Raw genomic sequence first — 15,182 nt, 5'->3', positions numbered from 1 at the left:
GAATGAACAGAACGCTTAAACAGTTTCTACGGTCCTACGTTAATTCAAGACAGAGTGACTGGGCGGAACTGCTGCCTTGGGCAGAATTTGCTATCAACTCACATCCTGCTAAATCTACGGAGTCTTCTCCCTTCCAACTCATCTATGGATGACAACCACTTCCTCCTCTGCCAATTCCCTTATCAGTGGCTTCTTTTGCCACACAGGCCACTGCAGCAGGGTTATCTCAGCTTTGGAAGCTAACGAAGGATCTACTCCTTAAAGCAGAACTGAAAGCAAAAATGATCTATGATGCTCGCCATCGAGAGGTGACTCAGTTTCAGCCTGGAGACAAAGTCTGGCTGAGTACCAAGTTCCTCCGTCTTAAACTACCTTCAGCACGTTTTGCACATCACTATGTAGGACCCTTTCCTATCCTTCGGCGCTTGGGAAATCTGACGTACAGTTTGAAACTATCCCCATCAATGAGAATACATAATGCCTTCCATGTCTCTCTGTTAAAACCCTTGATGCTCTCAGAGTTCTCTAAGAAGACCCCAGAACCCAATAACCTGGACACGGTGGACGATATTGCGTATGCTGTAGATGACATCTTGGATGTCCACAAGAGAGGCAAGACATGGGAATACATCATCTCCTGGGAGGGTTATGGACCAGAAGAAAACTCATGGGAGCCTCTGGCCAACATCATGGATAAAGACATGGTACATCAATTTTTGTCTGAAGTGTATGTTTATTATTGTTTTTACTATGTATGTATTTTTGTTCATCGCCTAGGCCTACTTTGTATTAGGCAATCAATAAATTTTATGAAATTTAAAAAATGTAAATGTAAATGAGAACCCAGACCACCAGGAAGAGGTCCTAGAGGGGGCCCTTTGAAGTGGGGTATTGTTGCGTCCGTCACTTGCAAATGGCTGCGACCGCTCTGCCTCACCTCTCTTTTACCCTTTTCCTCCTCCATTGGAAGAATGGATACCACCGCTGCTGTTTGCCGAAACCCTCGGCGTCCCCGAGCCAGCATGGGCGACCCGTCCACCATGCTTCTTCCTGCGGCCTCCTAGGGCACATGCGCGCATGCTGCCTATGTTTTTGAATACGTCATGGCAGGAACCTCGGGGGCGGCCCCACCGCATGACATCAGTACCTCCGGGTATTTAAACCTCCACTTCGCTCCAATTGAACGAGTTAGCAAGGACTTTGGTTTTGCTACTCTGACCGCTTCCAAGCTGCTCGCTTGGATTCCTCACTACCCTCCGGGGTATCTCGCTACTACGGAAGCTCTGGGTACCCGCTCCTCGGGGGCCTCTCACTTCTACTCACCCTCTGGGGTTAATCTGCCTAACCTTAAGGAAACCCACCCCTTGGGAGTCCAGTCTGCTTTCTTTCAGGAACCCTCGGCGCTCCTAGGTACTCGCTTCTCGAGGGCCTATTCTGCTCAGGGTATCCTGCACCTCGCGTCCCTCTCTTCATTCAACTACTGAAGGAAGTTATCAGCACTGCTACTCTGTGAGTATCACTAGGCTCCAGCTCTCCTCATTCCACCCTTCAGGTTCACGGCCTGTCCCGCGCTGCGGAACACTACCGGACCTTTGCTACATCTGGGTGAGAGCTTCATCTACCGAGACTGTCTGAGCTACTGTGAAATCGTTGGACTACAGCACTGTCCGTTCCTTGGGCAAGATTCTACTCATCAACTGCAGTATAATAAAGCTTTCTTTCCTCAGTGTCTGCTTACTAAGAGTCTATCCAATCGTCGTGGTTCCCCACGGGGCCCTTCCTCATGGGAGGAGTCATCACCACTTCGACCAAGAGTCCACAATATGCCACAAACCCAAAAATATTGTTTCACTGAATGGGAAAACTATCATAAGTTACAACAAATAGTAAGATTATTGCAGAAGAGTTAACCAGGGCAACTATTACCTGATTGGGCCCCCTGTAAATCTCATCAATTAGAAGACTCAAGAAACACATAGACAAAATTATTTGTTTGGAAATATAATCACTGCAACATTATTAATAACCCTAACAAGAGAATGTATATCTGAACCTCATCTTTACTTATGAATGGTGGCACCCAAGTATCTGTAAGTTCTCTGGGCCCAACGATCTATCCTAAGCAAGAAAAACTGTGTGCACATCGTGAGTGAAGCATAGAGCCAGTCATACCTGGCAGCCTGCCCCCTACAAACTAGGCTGCCAATCCTCTGCATCTATGATATGGTTTTAATTGGGAACAACCAGCCTGATGACACACCAGAGCCTAGTGCTCAGGAGACAGACAATCTGGCAGTTCCATTGGATACCTTCCAGCAGATGACCCTGCTTAAATGTATGCCCTTCCCTATTCCCTTCCTCTGGATCCAGGTATCCTGCTCTGACTGTGACAAATAAGATTGATAAGGCTCATGAAAAAATATATTATGAATCAAAATTCACATAACAAATATGCAAAACGATTGCACTCACTAATACAATGGCTAGATATCTTACGCTCATACTGTGTCAAAATCAGAAACAGGGTGAGTACGCAGGAAAATGGACCAGGTACATCTGGACATGGAAGGATAAAGAAAGAGGCAGGAGCCAGCTAATACTCACCTATTTTAGTTTCCCCCTCCTGTCTTTGCCCATCAAACTACTGGGCCAATTGTAATTAGGGGTGTGCATTCGGATTGACCGCATTAGCAAAATGCTACTCATATTTTTTTTTAACTTAAAAAATTGATTCGACATAAACGATCGGATTTCCCACATATCCAACATAGATATGTTGGATATGTGGGAAATCGCGATTGTTGAGCCAAAATAAAAATATAAACCCCCTCACCCTCCTTAATCCCCCCCCCCCCCCCGACTTACCACAACTCCCTGGTGATGGAGCGAGGAGTGAGGACGCCATTTCTGCAATCCTTGGCGAGAAACATGTGACGTCGGCGGCACGTCGAGTGACGCCGGCGTCACGTGATTCCCGGCACGTTTGCGCCGGACGGCTCGTTCGGCCCAAAAAGAACTTTTGGCCAGCTTGGGGGGCCTCCCCCCCAAGCTGGCCAAAAGTTCTTTTTGGGCCGAACGAGCCGTCCGGCGCGAACTCGCCGGGAATCACGTGACGCCGGCGTCACTCGACAGTGACATCGGCGCCACGTGATTCCCGGCGAGTTCGCGCCGGACGGCTCGTTCGGCCCAAAAAGAACTTTTGGCCAGCTTGGGGGGGCCTCCTGACCCCCCCAAGCTGGCCAAAAGTTCTTTTTGGGCCGAACGAGCCGTCCGGCGCGAACTCGCCGGGAATCACGTGACGCCGGCGTCACTCGACGTGCCGCCGACGTCACATGCTTCTCGCCAAGGATTGCAGAATTGACGTCCTCACTCCTCGCTCGATCACCAGGGAGTTGTGGTAAGTCTGGGGGGGGGATTAAGGAGGGTGAGGGGGTTTAAATTTTTTTTTTGCACATATGTACATATACCCAACTCATTGGATTTTTTTTATGTCCATATTGGCCGCAAGTGGGACCCCCTTTCGGACATAAGAAATATGAACATAAAATTTTGCTCTGCACATCCCTGATTGTAATACAGCCCCTAGATCTCTGGGGCTATCCCACAGGGTCCACATTCCAACATATATGGTGCCAAACTCAATGCCCCCATTTTTCCTCTATAAAAAATGGAAGTGTTGTGTAGTGCTCACATGGCCTGGCACCCATCTCCAAATTCATCCAGGCTGCTATCAAGGGACCACATGGCTGGGACCACCATCTCTCTGCACTCTTGCCCTATTCCTGGCATGCAGCTAGTGAGCTGGATCTGTACAGGTGCCTCAGTTATCAGTGGCATCCACCCATTTAATTTTGTCAAATACACAAGAATATGGGCTTTAAATATGTGATTAGGAGCTTAATTGTAAGGCATAATAGTATAATATTTTTCTCACCAAAACCAAAATCATTCACCAGTAGTCAAAAATTTCTTAATACAGCAAAATTGGAATTATCTTGATAAAAAAGGTTTGATTAGTCACATGCTGAAGGTAGTCACACATGTATTGTTCTCTAATTGCCATTTTCCACCCATACTTGGTTAGTCTGAGAGTCAAATTATGCTAAGAAATTTTCTGCAGTTGATCTTTGTTTCTTCTCTGTTCTTTGCGGTTTCCCTTTCCCTGTTATTATGTACTTTCAAACTTTTGTTAGAATGTAAACCGGTATGAATATCCCCTCTAATACCGGTATAAAAAAAGGTTTTAAATAAAATAAATAAATAAATAAATAAATAAAAATGCTAATTCTTGGAACAATAAATAAGTCCTTATCAAAATTTATTTTTGGTACACTGAGAAAATTTTCTTTTGTCATCAAGATATAATTAGCTATTTCAACAATCAAGTAGAATTTTTACTGAATAGATCAAGTACTGATTTTCCTTGTAGGGTGTTTGGAAAAATCTTAGTCTTCCTTGATTCTGCCATCAGTTTTTCTCCAAGAGTTTCCCAGGAATCATCTATTTGTCTAAAGGCAAGTTTTAAATCCATTAAATGGTTCACATCATTCTGTAACCTATAGTTTGCTTCTTAGATTTTAATAATACATCACCATCTAATTGTAATTAGCTTAATGTACTTTGAAGCAATAGTAACAAACCTTATCATATGGAATAGTCTACTGGCACAGATAGTGTCAACCATTATCATGACATAATTTAAAAATGCTTGTAATAGACAAAGCACAATGTGGACAAGTGCAAGGTGATGCACATAGGGAAAAATAACCCTTGCTGTAGTTATACGATGTTAGGTTCCATGTTAGGAGCTACCACCCAGGAAAAAGATCTAGGCATCATAGTGGATAATACTTTAAAATCATCGGCTCAGTGTGCTGCAGCAGTCAAAAAAGCAAATAGAATGTTAGGAATTATTAGGAAGGGAATGGTTAATAGAACGGAAAATGTCATAATGCCTCTGTATCGCTCCATGGTGAGACCGCACCTTGAATACTGTGTACAATTCTGGTCGCCGCATCTCAAAAAAGATATAGTTGCGATGGAGAAGGTACAGAGAAGGCCAGGGCAACCAAAATGATAAAGGGGATGGAACAGCTCCCCTATGAGGAAAGGCTGAAGAGGTTAGGGCTGTTCAGCTTGGAGAAGAGACGGCTGAGGGGGGATATGATAGAGGTCTTTAAGATCATGAGATGTCTTGAACGAGTAGATGTGACTCGGTTATTTACACTTTCGAATAATAGAAGGACTAGGGAGCATTCCATGAAGTTAGCAAGTAACACATTTAAGACTAATCGGAGAAAATTCTTTTTCACTCAACGCACAATAAAGCTCTGGAATTTGTTGCCAGAGAAGGTAGTTAGTGCAGTTAGTGTAGCTGGGTTCAAAAAAGGTTTGGATAAGTTCTTGGAGGAGAAGTCCATTAATGGCTATTAATCAATTATACTTAGGGAATAGCCACTGCTATTAATTGCATCAGTAGCATGGGTTCTTCTTAGTGTTTGGGTAATTGCCAGGTTCTTGTGGCCTGGTTTTTGGCCTCTGTTGGAAACAGGATGCTGGGCTTGATGGACCCTTGGTCTGTCCCAGCATGGCAATTTCTTATGTTCTTATGTTCTTATTGCGGGTATCAAGTAGAAGAAAAGATTGTTTTCAGTCATATAGCACAGAGAGGAAAAATACAAAGAAAGGACAAAAAGGATATAGCTGCACAAGAGAAAGTGCAGAGAAGGGTGACCAAAATGATAAGGGGCATGGAATGGCTGCCCTATGAGGAAAGGCTAAAGAAGTTAGAGCGGTTCAGTTTGGAGAAGAGAAGACTGGGGGGGGATATGATAGAGGTCTACAAAATCATGAAAGGACTTGAACAAGTTAATGTAAATCGGTTATTTACTCTCTCAGATAATAGAAAGACCAGGAGGCACTCCATGAAGTCTGCAAATAGCTCATTTAAAACAAATCGAAGAAAATTATTTTTCACTCAGCGCATAGTTAAGTTCTGAAATTCATTGCCATGGGATGTGGTTTCAGCATTAGTGTAACTGGGTTTAAAAAAGGTTTGGATAAGTTCCTAGAGGAAAAATCTATAAACTGCTATTACGGTAATTAATAAGCAATAGTAGCTTGTGATCTGTCTAATGTTTGGGTACTTGTCAGGTGCTTGATTGGCCACTGTTGTCAGTGGCTAGATTGGCCACTGTTGGAAACAGGATACTGGGGTTGATGGACCCTTGGTTTGGTATATTTTATGTTCTTATGACAATACAAGACAGAATGTGAGTTCTAAATAGAGATTGATACCTTCACTGGCAGCTGGCAGCGAGGGGCCCAATTAGTGGCAAGTGAAGTGAGCACATGGATATTAAATGCTGGTGCAGCTATTCAGACTAGTAAAAGAAGGAAAAGCCTCACCTCTTTGGGCTGGCTTAGACAGATCCTTTCTGAGGTTAGTGGGTGGGGTCAGAGGTCTAGATTAGGGGGACAGGAGGGGAGTAGCTCAGCCCACTACAACTTTTTATATATTGGAATAGGGCTCATCCACTACGGCATATACAATGTATACATTATTGTAACCAGGAGGAGAGCCAGCTTGGCCCACTACAATGTATACTTTATTGGGGGGGTGAAGGGAGGGGGATCAGCTGCTGCTGGGCATTTATTTTTTAAAGCAATATTCAGTAAGAGGCATAAAATTGCTCAAATAAGATGTCAAACCTACTCATGTAAGTCTCATAAAATACAAATTTATGTATGCCTTGGAGCACACCAGACCACCCCTATTTTGCACATGTAAATGTGTGCATGAAACAAAAAATATGAGAGTACAAGCTACTTACGTGTGTATATGCAAATTTCATGTGTGTAACTCCTTTCAAAATTCATTCTTATCTTAAAGCCTGTGAGTGGCAAAGCTACTTTAGCCAAATAGATTCAGTGGGAGACTTGCACCGCAGAAGAGTTATCTAAAGTTGTTTGGGGAAATTTATTTGGATAAATTACATACTGGATGGCTTACTGAATATGAGCTTCAATGTGTTTATAAATGTTTCCACAAAACTCAAGCCTAAGCTTTGAGACTGGATTTCTTGCTTAGCACTGCTCTGCTTCCTTAACTTTGAAGTACTTGCCAATCTCATCCTTGCCTAAGTCTTTCAAGGCTAAGCCCATCTTTGCCTCTGACCCCTGCCTGCATAGCTTACAAAAACAACTGCAAGCTCTGGGTCTTCTGCACTGCTACAGCGGTGTAAGCCTGTCATGTGCTTACCAGAGAGCCAACTGGCAGCCCTCCATGCTAGGACAGGACCTTGATTCCCCAGAAGGATGACCTGACTGCAGTGGATAGTGAGAGGGCTGAGAGTATCTTCGCGTTGCCTTTCTTTATTTAAGCTCAGCATAGGAAACTGACCAAATTACTGCATGACAAGATACGTTTTAAAACTCAGCCCATGCCAAAACCAGGAGATATGTGCACTGCACACGCTGGGCCATCGCACCAAATGGATTTTAAAAGCTGCACGACATGCACCAAATGAAAATTTAAAAAAAGGGGGCGGGGAAAGGGAACGCCCTGTGTGGGACATAGGCGCTCCTGAGTTTCCCATTGAAATTAGTGCAAAAATACGCACACAGACTTCTACTATGGATGACGTGTAAGCTGTAAAAAGTTCTGGTAGATCAGATTAGGGCTAATAGGGGAAATGGGAGGCTATTAAACTAGGGGAAGTTGGAAGTCCTATCCCTTACCTGGGCAAACTGGGAACAAACTGGGAAAACTGGTAATATCATTGGTGCACTTGTCTATGGAAATCCCCCCACTTATATGGTACAAGTGGAATTTGCACAATTATAGGCAGATTTTAAAAGCTCTACATGGACCAAAACCAGGAGGTATGCAAGTGTCTCGGGCCAGGGGTGCCTGAGTACGTGCGTATCTCCTGGTATGTATACAAATTGGGAAGTCAAAAAGGGGGTGGGGAATGGGCAGAATATGGGTGGGGAATGGGTGGAATGGGTGGGTGGAGTAGGGAATGGGTAGGTGGGTGGGCATTTCGGGTCTGTAACCTGAAGTATGCATGTAAGTATTTTCGCACATAAGTGCATGCCGGGATCTCCTACTGTGTTTTACTTCTGCTATGGATGGCATGAACATTTTAAAATAAATAATTCAGGGCTAGTCAGCAGGGTTTGAAGTGTCAGGGCTAATAGGGTAAAAGGGAGACTATTTAGCTAGAGGGGGTTAACAACTGGGGAAATGCGTATTGGCATGAACAAGTGTGCTTAGCAAAATCCCCCCACTTACATGGTAGAGGCAGCTTTTGCGTGCACTTGCACGTATCCATATAAAATTGCACATGTACTCATGTACAGCCGATTTTATAACATGCGTGCATATATGCTGATAAAATGGTTGCATCCATTTGTGCAAGCTGGCAACTATGCGTATATGTACGACTGCATGGCTGTTTAAAATTTACTGTCCCCAGCGCACATCCACTTTAAATTGCATGCACATGTGTGCGCGGTCAGCCTATTTTATAACATGCGTGCATATATGTGCATATGTTATGAAATGAGCACATCCCTGTTCATGGGGATGTGCTCATCCCCATGAACAGGGATGAATGTGTCCACATGTACACCAGCCCACCTGTTTAAAAGTTACCATCCCTGTTGGGTAACTTACTGGCAATGCATTTGAGATGTGCAAGATAACCGAGTTCAAAGCAGGGGTTTTCATAAATTTTGTAATGAACCACAAACTTAAAAAATATCAACTGTATATAAAACTATTATATATTTTATGCTGCTATAATAAAACTCTTATTATCTACCTCTAAAAGGTATAGACATTCTGCTCCTTTACAATGAACTGAGACATTTTCTATCTGATTTAAATAAGGCAGATAATCCATAACTGTAAGAAACCCTGTACAAAACTGATATGAAAACACAATTAATTGATTAATTGATTAATTACCTGCTGGTTGGGGTAGAGCTCCTTTTGAGTGATTGGGTGCCTGGAATGTTGGAGCCCCTTGAGTGGAGGAAAAGTTCTAGGACTTTCCTGGCCATGAGGAGAGAAAAGGTTTGCCCTCAAATTGTTCTTTGTTTCTGCCATGGCCTGAGGCTAAGATGGGCCAGTGATGGCAGAGAGGCAAAAGTCAAAGCTCGCAATTAGGATAAGAGGCAGGAGGTGTGTTTTCCACTACCACTGCATTCAGAAGCCACAAAGCATGGAGTTGATGTCAGTGGACACTGAGAACTCGGAAGTAGAGCCCATATCATGGCACCACTGCAGCAGGAATATATAAAAAGGAAGACAGAGAGAGAGAGAGAGACAGCAGGGCCGCGTATGTGGATCATCTGGCTTAGCTCCCACCTCAGGAAAGTGAAGAAAACCATTGAAGGGAGATATTTTTTCAGCAAGAGGATTGTAATAGGCTTCAGCATGCTGCTTCTCGCACTGAGAAATATGTCTCCCTTCAATGGTTTCCCCCACTCTCATCTATTTCTGGCAAGACTGGTTTGGTTGTAAGAACTGCAGCTCTCTCCTCCACTTCAGGATATTTTCTGGGACTCCTGCACCCTCCAAAGCCTTTAAAGAAGGGCAGGAGCTGAGGGGTCTCTTACTCTTCCTCTGTTTGTGATGACAGTTGCGCAGTTTGTCAGTTCAGATTCAGAGGCTACAGAGCAGGACAGCTGAGCTGCTGTTAGCTTAATGTAGTTTGAAGGGAGGGAAAAAACAGTATCTGAGGTTAAGCATCTCCTCAATACATAAAAGGGAATAGAAACAGAGGGGTAGATTTTCAAAAAACGCGAATAGGCGTACTTTTGCTGGCGCGTCAGGCGCCAGCAAAAGTACGCTGGATTTTAGTAGATACGCGCGTAGCCGCGCGTATCCACTAAAATCCTGGATCGGCGCGCACAAGGCTATGAATTCTGTATAGCCGGCGCGCGCCGAGCCGCACAGCCTACCCCCGTTCCCTCCGAGGCCGCTCCGAAATCGGAGCGGCCTCGGAGGGAACTTCCTTTTGCCCTCCCCTCACCTTCCCCTCCCTTCCCCTCCCTAACCCACCCACCCGGCCCTGTCTAAGCCCCCCCCCTTACCTTTGTCGGGGGATTTACGCCTCCCTCTGGGAGGCGTAAATCCCCACGCGCCAGCGGGCCGCTAGCGCGCCGGGACGCGACCTGGGGGCGGGTCCTGAGGGCGCGGCCACGCCCCTGGACCGCCCCGGGCCGTAGCCACGCCCCCAGGCCCGCCCCCCGGAACGCTCCCGACATGCCCCGAAAACGCTGCGCGTTTCGGGCCCGCCCCCCCCGACACGCCCCCGACACGCCCCCCTCCGAAAACCCCGGGACTTACGCGAGTCCCAGGGCTCTGCGCGCGCCGGTAGGCCTATGTAAAATAGGCTCACTGGTGCGCAGGGCCCTGCTCGCCTAAATCTGCCCGGTTTTGGGCGGATTTAGGCGAGCAGGGCTCTTAAAATCCGCCCCAGAGAGCTGACCTGGTGCCTGGTCTAGTTTTTTGATGAATGTAAGAGCCTGCGAAAGAGGTTTTTCTGTTATTTAGAGAAACATTTAATGATACAATTAAAATGAAATCTTTAACGTGGAAAGGAAGGGTAAGAAAAACAAAAGGAAGGTAATATCAAAAACGAGCAGAAGCATGGGAAATGAAAGATTTCTGATTTCTTAGAGGAGAGTGAAAAGAAAATAAATGTCTATGATTAAAATACTTTCTGTCACAGATTAAACTCAAAATTGTTATGATCAAATGGCTGTTTAAAAATGACACAGAATGGGCAGTCTCTCATGGTGGTATCAACAGCAGCTTTTACCGGCAAGCTGGGAAGTGAGAAAGTATCTCCTGATGTAAACAGGGCACTTCATATTGGAAGTTTGACTTAAAGATGTTCTCTAAACAGAACACAGTATTGTTGAAGAGCCTTTAGGAGTTTAAAAGTAACTGAATAATTCTGGAAGACAAATAAAAACTGAAGAACATCAAAAAGGGAAATGAATTTACACAGAAAACAGATCAAATTGAATGGTTTTTATATGATTAATAAGAACATAGAAGTGAGTGGAAAAGTGAAGCTATACAAATGCACAGGGAAATCATTTCACATTTTTTTACTTAGGGTTAAATGGTTGGTATATATTATTTTATTACCTTGATTCACAAATTCACTGAAGGTATCCAGCGAAAGAGACACTCAGCTAAACAAGAGAAGTTAAAAGTTAGAGTTAAAACAGAGAGAGAAACAAAGGGATGGCAACTTGTAAATAGGGGTCCAGGAAACACAACAGAAGTCGATCCAGAATTGCAACCAGGAAAAGTAGATCGGTAACAGGGATTCTTTATTACTAGGTATTAGAGATGTGTATCTCCCGAACCTTTCGGGTCAATACGAAACCATTCTGCAAATGGCGCTGTCAGACTTGGAGCACAAAAGGATGCTGTGTGCACTGCTGGATCACCAGGTATTTAAGTGTTTGAGCATCAGGGGGCCAGGGGGTGAGGTATGGGAGGTGGATAATCTTTGGGCAGTTTTGGGACCGGAGATAGGGCTGTATTTTTTCACTGTTACATTTAGACCACTTCAGGGTGTGGCAGGAGAGAGGGATAGAGGGTCTCACTAGACCCCAGCGGTTTCTATACTGTGGCCAAGGGAAGGGATCATACAGCCTCTTTAAAAGATGCCAGCCCAGCAAAGAGGGGCCGTAATTGTGTGCTTCCATGGTGCCACAGTGTTTTTTTGCAGCTTAGTGAATCCCATAGTATTTTTCCTGCCAAGATAAAACATAAAATGGCTTAGTAAACCTCCTCCTTAGTTTGAACTTGACTTTTTTAAAAACATTTTATTTATATTACATCTTTAATTAACATTTTAAAAAATGCAATCATGAGAAGACAATACAGAATCAACACTCTTTCCAAAAAATAGCAGAAAAGAGAAAAACATTGCTATTTGTTATGCAATGAAAAAGTCCACTAGTGGCAGAGGAGGTTCAAAATCAAGAAAACATTGTAGCAAATGTTTACACTAAAAAGGAAATCAGATAAGCAGTCTATCAACAATACAGTTAATACAAAATGACAAATTTAAACCAAAACCAATTATTTCCACTGATGTAAGTTGTAGAGTTATACACTAAAATCTTTCCCTTAGCAAGAATTGTTTCTCTCAAGCAGGCTACAGATTGGGGTGGATTGAAAAACATAAATCTATGACTTTTAAACTTAACCAAGCATTTACAAGGAAAGTTCAGGGAACACACTGACTATACTGACCCAAATTGAATGCTGCTGCTAGGGAAGTGCATTTCTTTAAAATGAATGTGGCATCCAAAATGAATGGGTCTCTATTCATTTCATTTGTGGGGTATCGAGACAAAATGGGGAGCATCCCACAAATGAAACATATCCTCTTCACTTTATTTGTTTCATTCCCCACTTATTTTTATGGGCCACAGAAATCAGTGGGGGGAAGATAAGTGTGAGAGCAACCAGACCGTCCCTGTGAGTCAGGTGTGATCTCACTGTCCTGTTATAGATTGGGGCAGGATACATTAGCAAGGAGACCACAAAGACAACATATCAGAGTGAAGCATTTACCAGTGCAACCTATTGCTGCTGTCTGGATCCAGTAAGGCTGATCCTGGACTTTGAGCATGTGCGAGGTGAGTGTGAATTTCATCTGAAATTTTGTCCTGGAAGAAGGCTGTAAATTAAGCTGCTCTTTTTTCACAGAGTGTTCAAACTTCATTTATACTTCAGTTTTAGAAAAAAAAATTTTGGGTTTCTTCTACTGGTACTGCTGCACTGGTCTCACTCACTGAGAAAGGAAGGCAGTGCTAGGCTGCCAGCAGTAGTACATTACTGCTGAGTTTTTTGTTCTCTTCTGGGAGAGGGTGCAGGCAGGATCTGTGTGTGGGTGGGAAAGCGTGGGAGAATTGCAGCAGGTAAGTGGTGCTAGTATGGAGTGTTTTGTTTTTTTTTCTCTGTATGGATGGGCATTGCAGCACCAGTCTAGTCCAGTAAAGTAAGCACTGCAGTGCACAGAGAGAGACTGCAGCCAACAGCATACCAGGCAGGCTGCCAGTGTTTGCTTTCTGGAGCCTGTCAGTAGAGCAGTCTCAGCTGTGCACTAGTGCATAGTACAATACTGCATTGTATCTGTGTGTGTGTAGCTCTCCACATTCATACACAAAGTGGTACAATCAGTGATGTGCACACAGTCAGTTACAGTACAACCAATAAAGAAAAAAATCCTATTAGTATCCAAATCCCCAGTAGGCAGAGACAAAATCCATCATGTCAGAAAAGGGCAGATGCCAAGGGAAAAATGTTGGCAGGGGATGCACCAAAAAAAAAAAGTTTCTCATACAATGCAACCAAAAACAACCAAGGGAAAAGATATATAAAAAAATATTGGGGTTGATATTCATCCGTGGAGTGGCTAGTTAAGTTAGACTGATACACTTTTCCAACTAACTGAACTGGGATATTCAGTGGCACAGAAGCACCACTCAGTTTAAAATATTCAATCAAATATTCAAAAGTGTAATTTTTTAAAGACGACTAAGATTCAAAAAGAAAACAAAAGACAAATTAAAAACAAAAACAAAGATGACCTTACAAAGGGCCTTTACATCAAAAAAACACACCTCCACACACACACACACACACACACAAAACAATGCAAAGCTCACCCACAAATATCTTAAACTTACTAATCAACTGCCAAAAAAAATGTTCCTTGCCTGTCAGCTGACATCATGAAAACAGGAAACTCTTGTATTACTTAGTGTTACTGTTAAAAATTTTCCTTAATGAATCCATTCCTGAGCATTGCTGTGAATGATTCTCTTAAATCTATTAGCACAGTTGAAATATGCTGAACAGTGGCAATAAAATTTGCCATATTAAATCCACAGTTTTAGTTGACCCAAAGTCATCACTGGGCCAAAAACAAAGGGAGGGTATCGCAGTCACTTATCAAAAATAAATAAATACACTTCCAGTCATGCGGTGAACAGTGAGGTCACTGCTCGATCGTGCTTGTGCTCATATTTGCATAATTTGTGGTTTTCTGCTGGATTATATTAAAGATGTCGCAATCTAAAGGTCCCTGCAACCAATCGCTGCCAGCGATGTTGGCTGATAAGGCAGCCAAGAGCATAAACTTCCACAAATATTCTGGAAGAATGTGCAGCCTGCTCAGATGAGTCGGCCTCAGAGGAGGAACCAGCAATGGAAACAGAGGTCAAGGTGTCACCTGAACATTACAGAGCTTGGGCTTTCAACAACATCTGCTAGTGCTAAATTAGCGCTAAGTTTACCTTGATCCAGGATAAGTTGGGCGACCTGGAGAATAATATAATGCGAACATTGCAATATTCGCATTATAGGGCTGCCTGAATATGCCGAAGGCAGAGATGCATGTGCTTTCTTTTCAACATGGCTTCCGGATCTGTTCAAAATCCCTAGCAATACAGGTGCCATGAAGATTGATAGGGTGCACAGAACTCTGGCACCGGTTCCCTCTCAGGTGGTCAGCCAAGAGCAGTGTTAGTTAAACTGCATTATTTTCAGGACAAGCAAAAATTTCTGTCAGCTGCCAGAGAAATGAAGGATATCATGTACCAGGGCACTTGTGTAAAGTTCTTCCCTGATTTCTCGGCTGAACTACAACGTAAAAGGCAAGCTTTTGCAGCGGTAAAATGAGAAATACAGAAATGTGATATCAAATATGCCCTACAGTACCCTGCTAAATTGAAGGTAAGTGATTAGGGGAAATCAGTGATTTTCAACACTGTAAAGGAGACTGAAATATGGCTACAAAAATGGAAATTTCAGCAGAATAGCAATGATGCATTGGCATCATGAACATGTAAGGCATGAAAACATAAAATGCTTGGCAGGGTAAGAGTAGTACTATGATTTTCTTGTTTTTCAGCTACGGACGTTATTATCTGCAATGTGCACAACTGCCTTTGCTGTCTACACTGGTGTAATTTTTTATATTTTTCTTTAATTTAATACTTTATTGACTTTTTGGTTGTGGTATAATGGATCCTACATTACTCAGGCATAGGACTCTGCACAAATACAATAGTTTTTTCTCCTGTTTTTTCTTCTAATTCAAGACTGGGCTGAATCGCTGGTTTGCCATCTTGGG

The sequence above is a fragment of the Rhinatrema bivittatum genome, chromosome 5 (genome assembly GCF_901001135.1).
Source record: "Rhinatrema bivittatum chromosome 5, aRhiBiv1.1, whole genome shotgun sequence".
Classification (NCBI taxonomy): Eukaryota; Metazoa; Chordata; class Amphibia; order Gymnophiona; family Rhinatrematidae; genus Rhinatrema; species Rhinatrema bivittatum.
Note: the sequence above shows the minus strand (reverse complement) of the source record.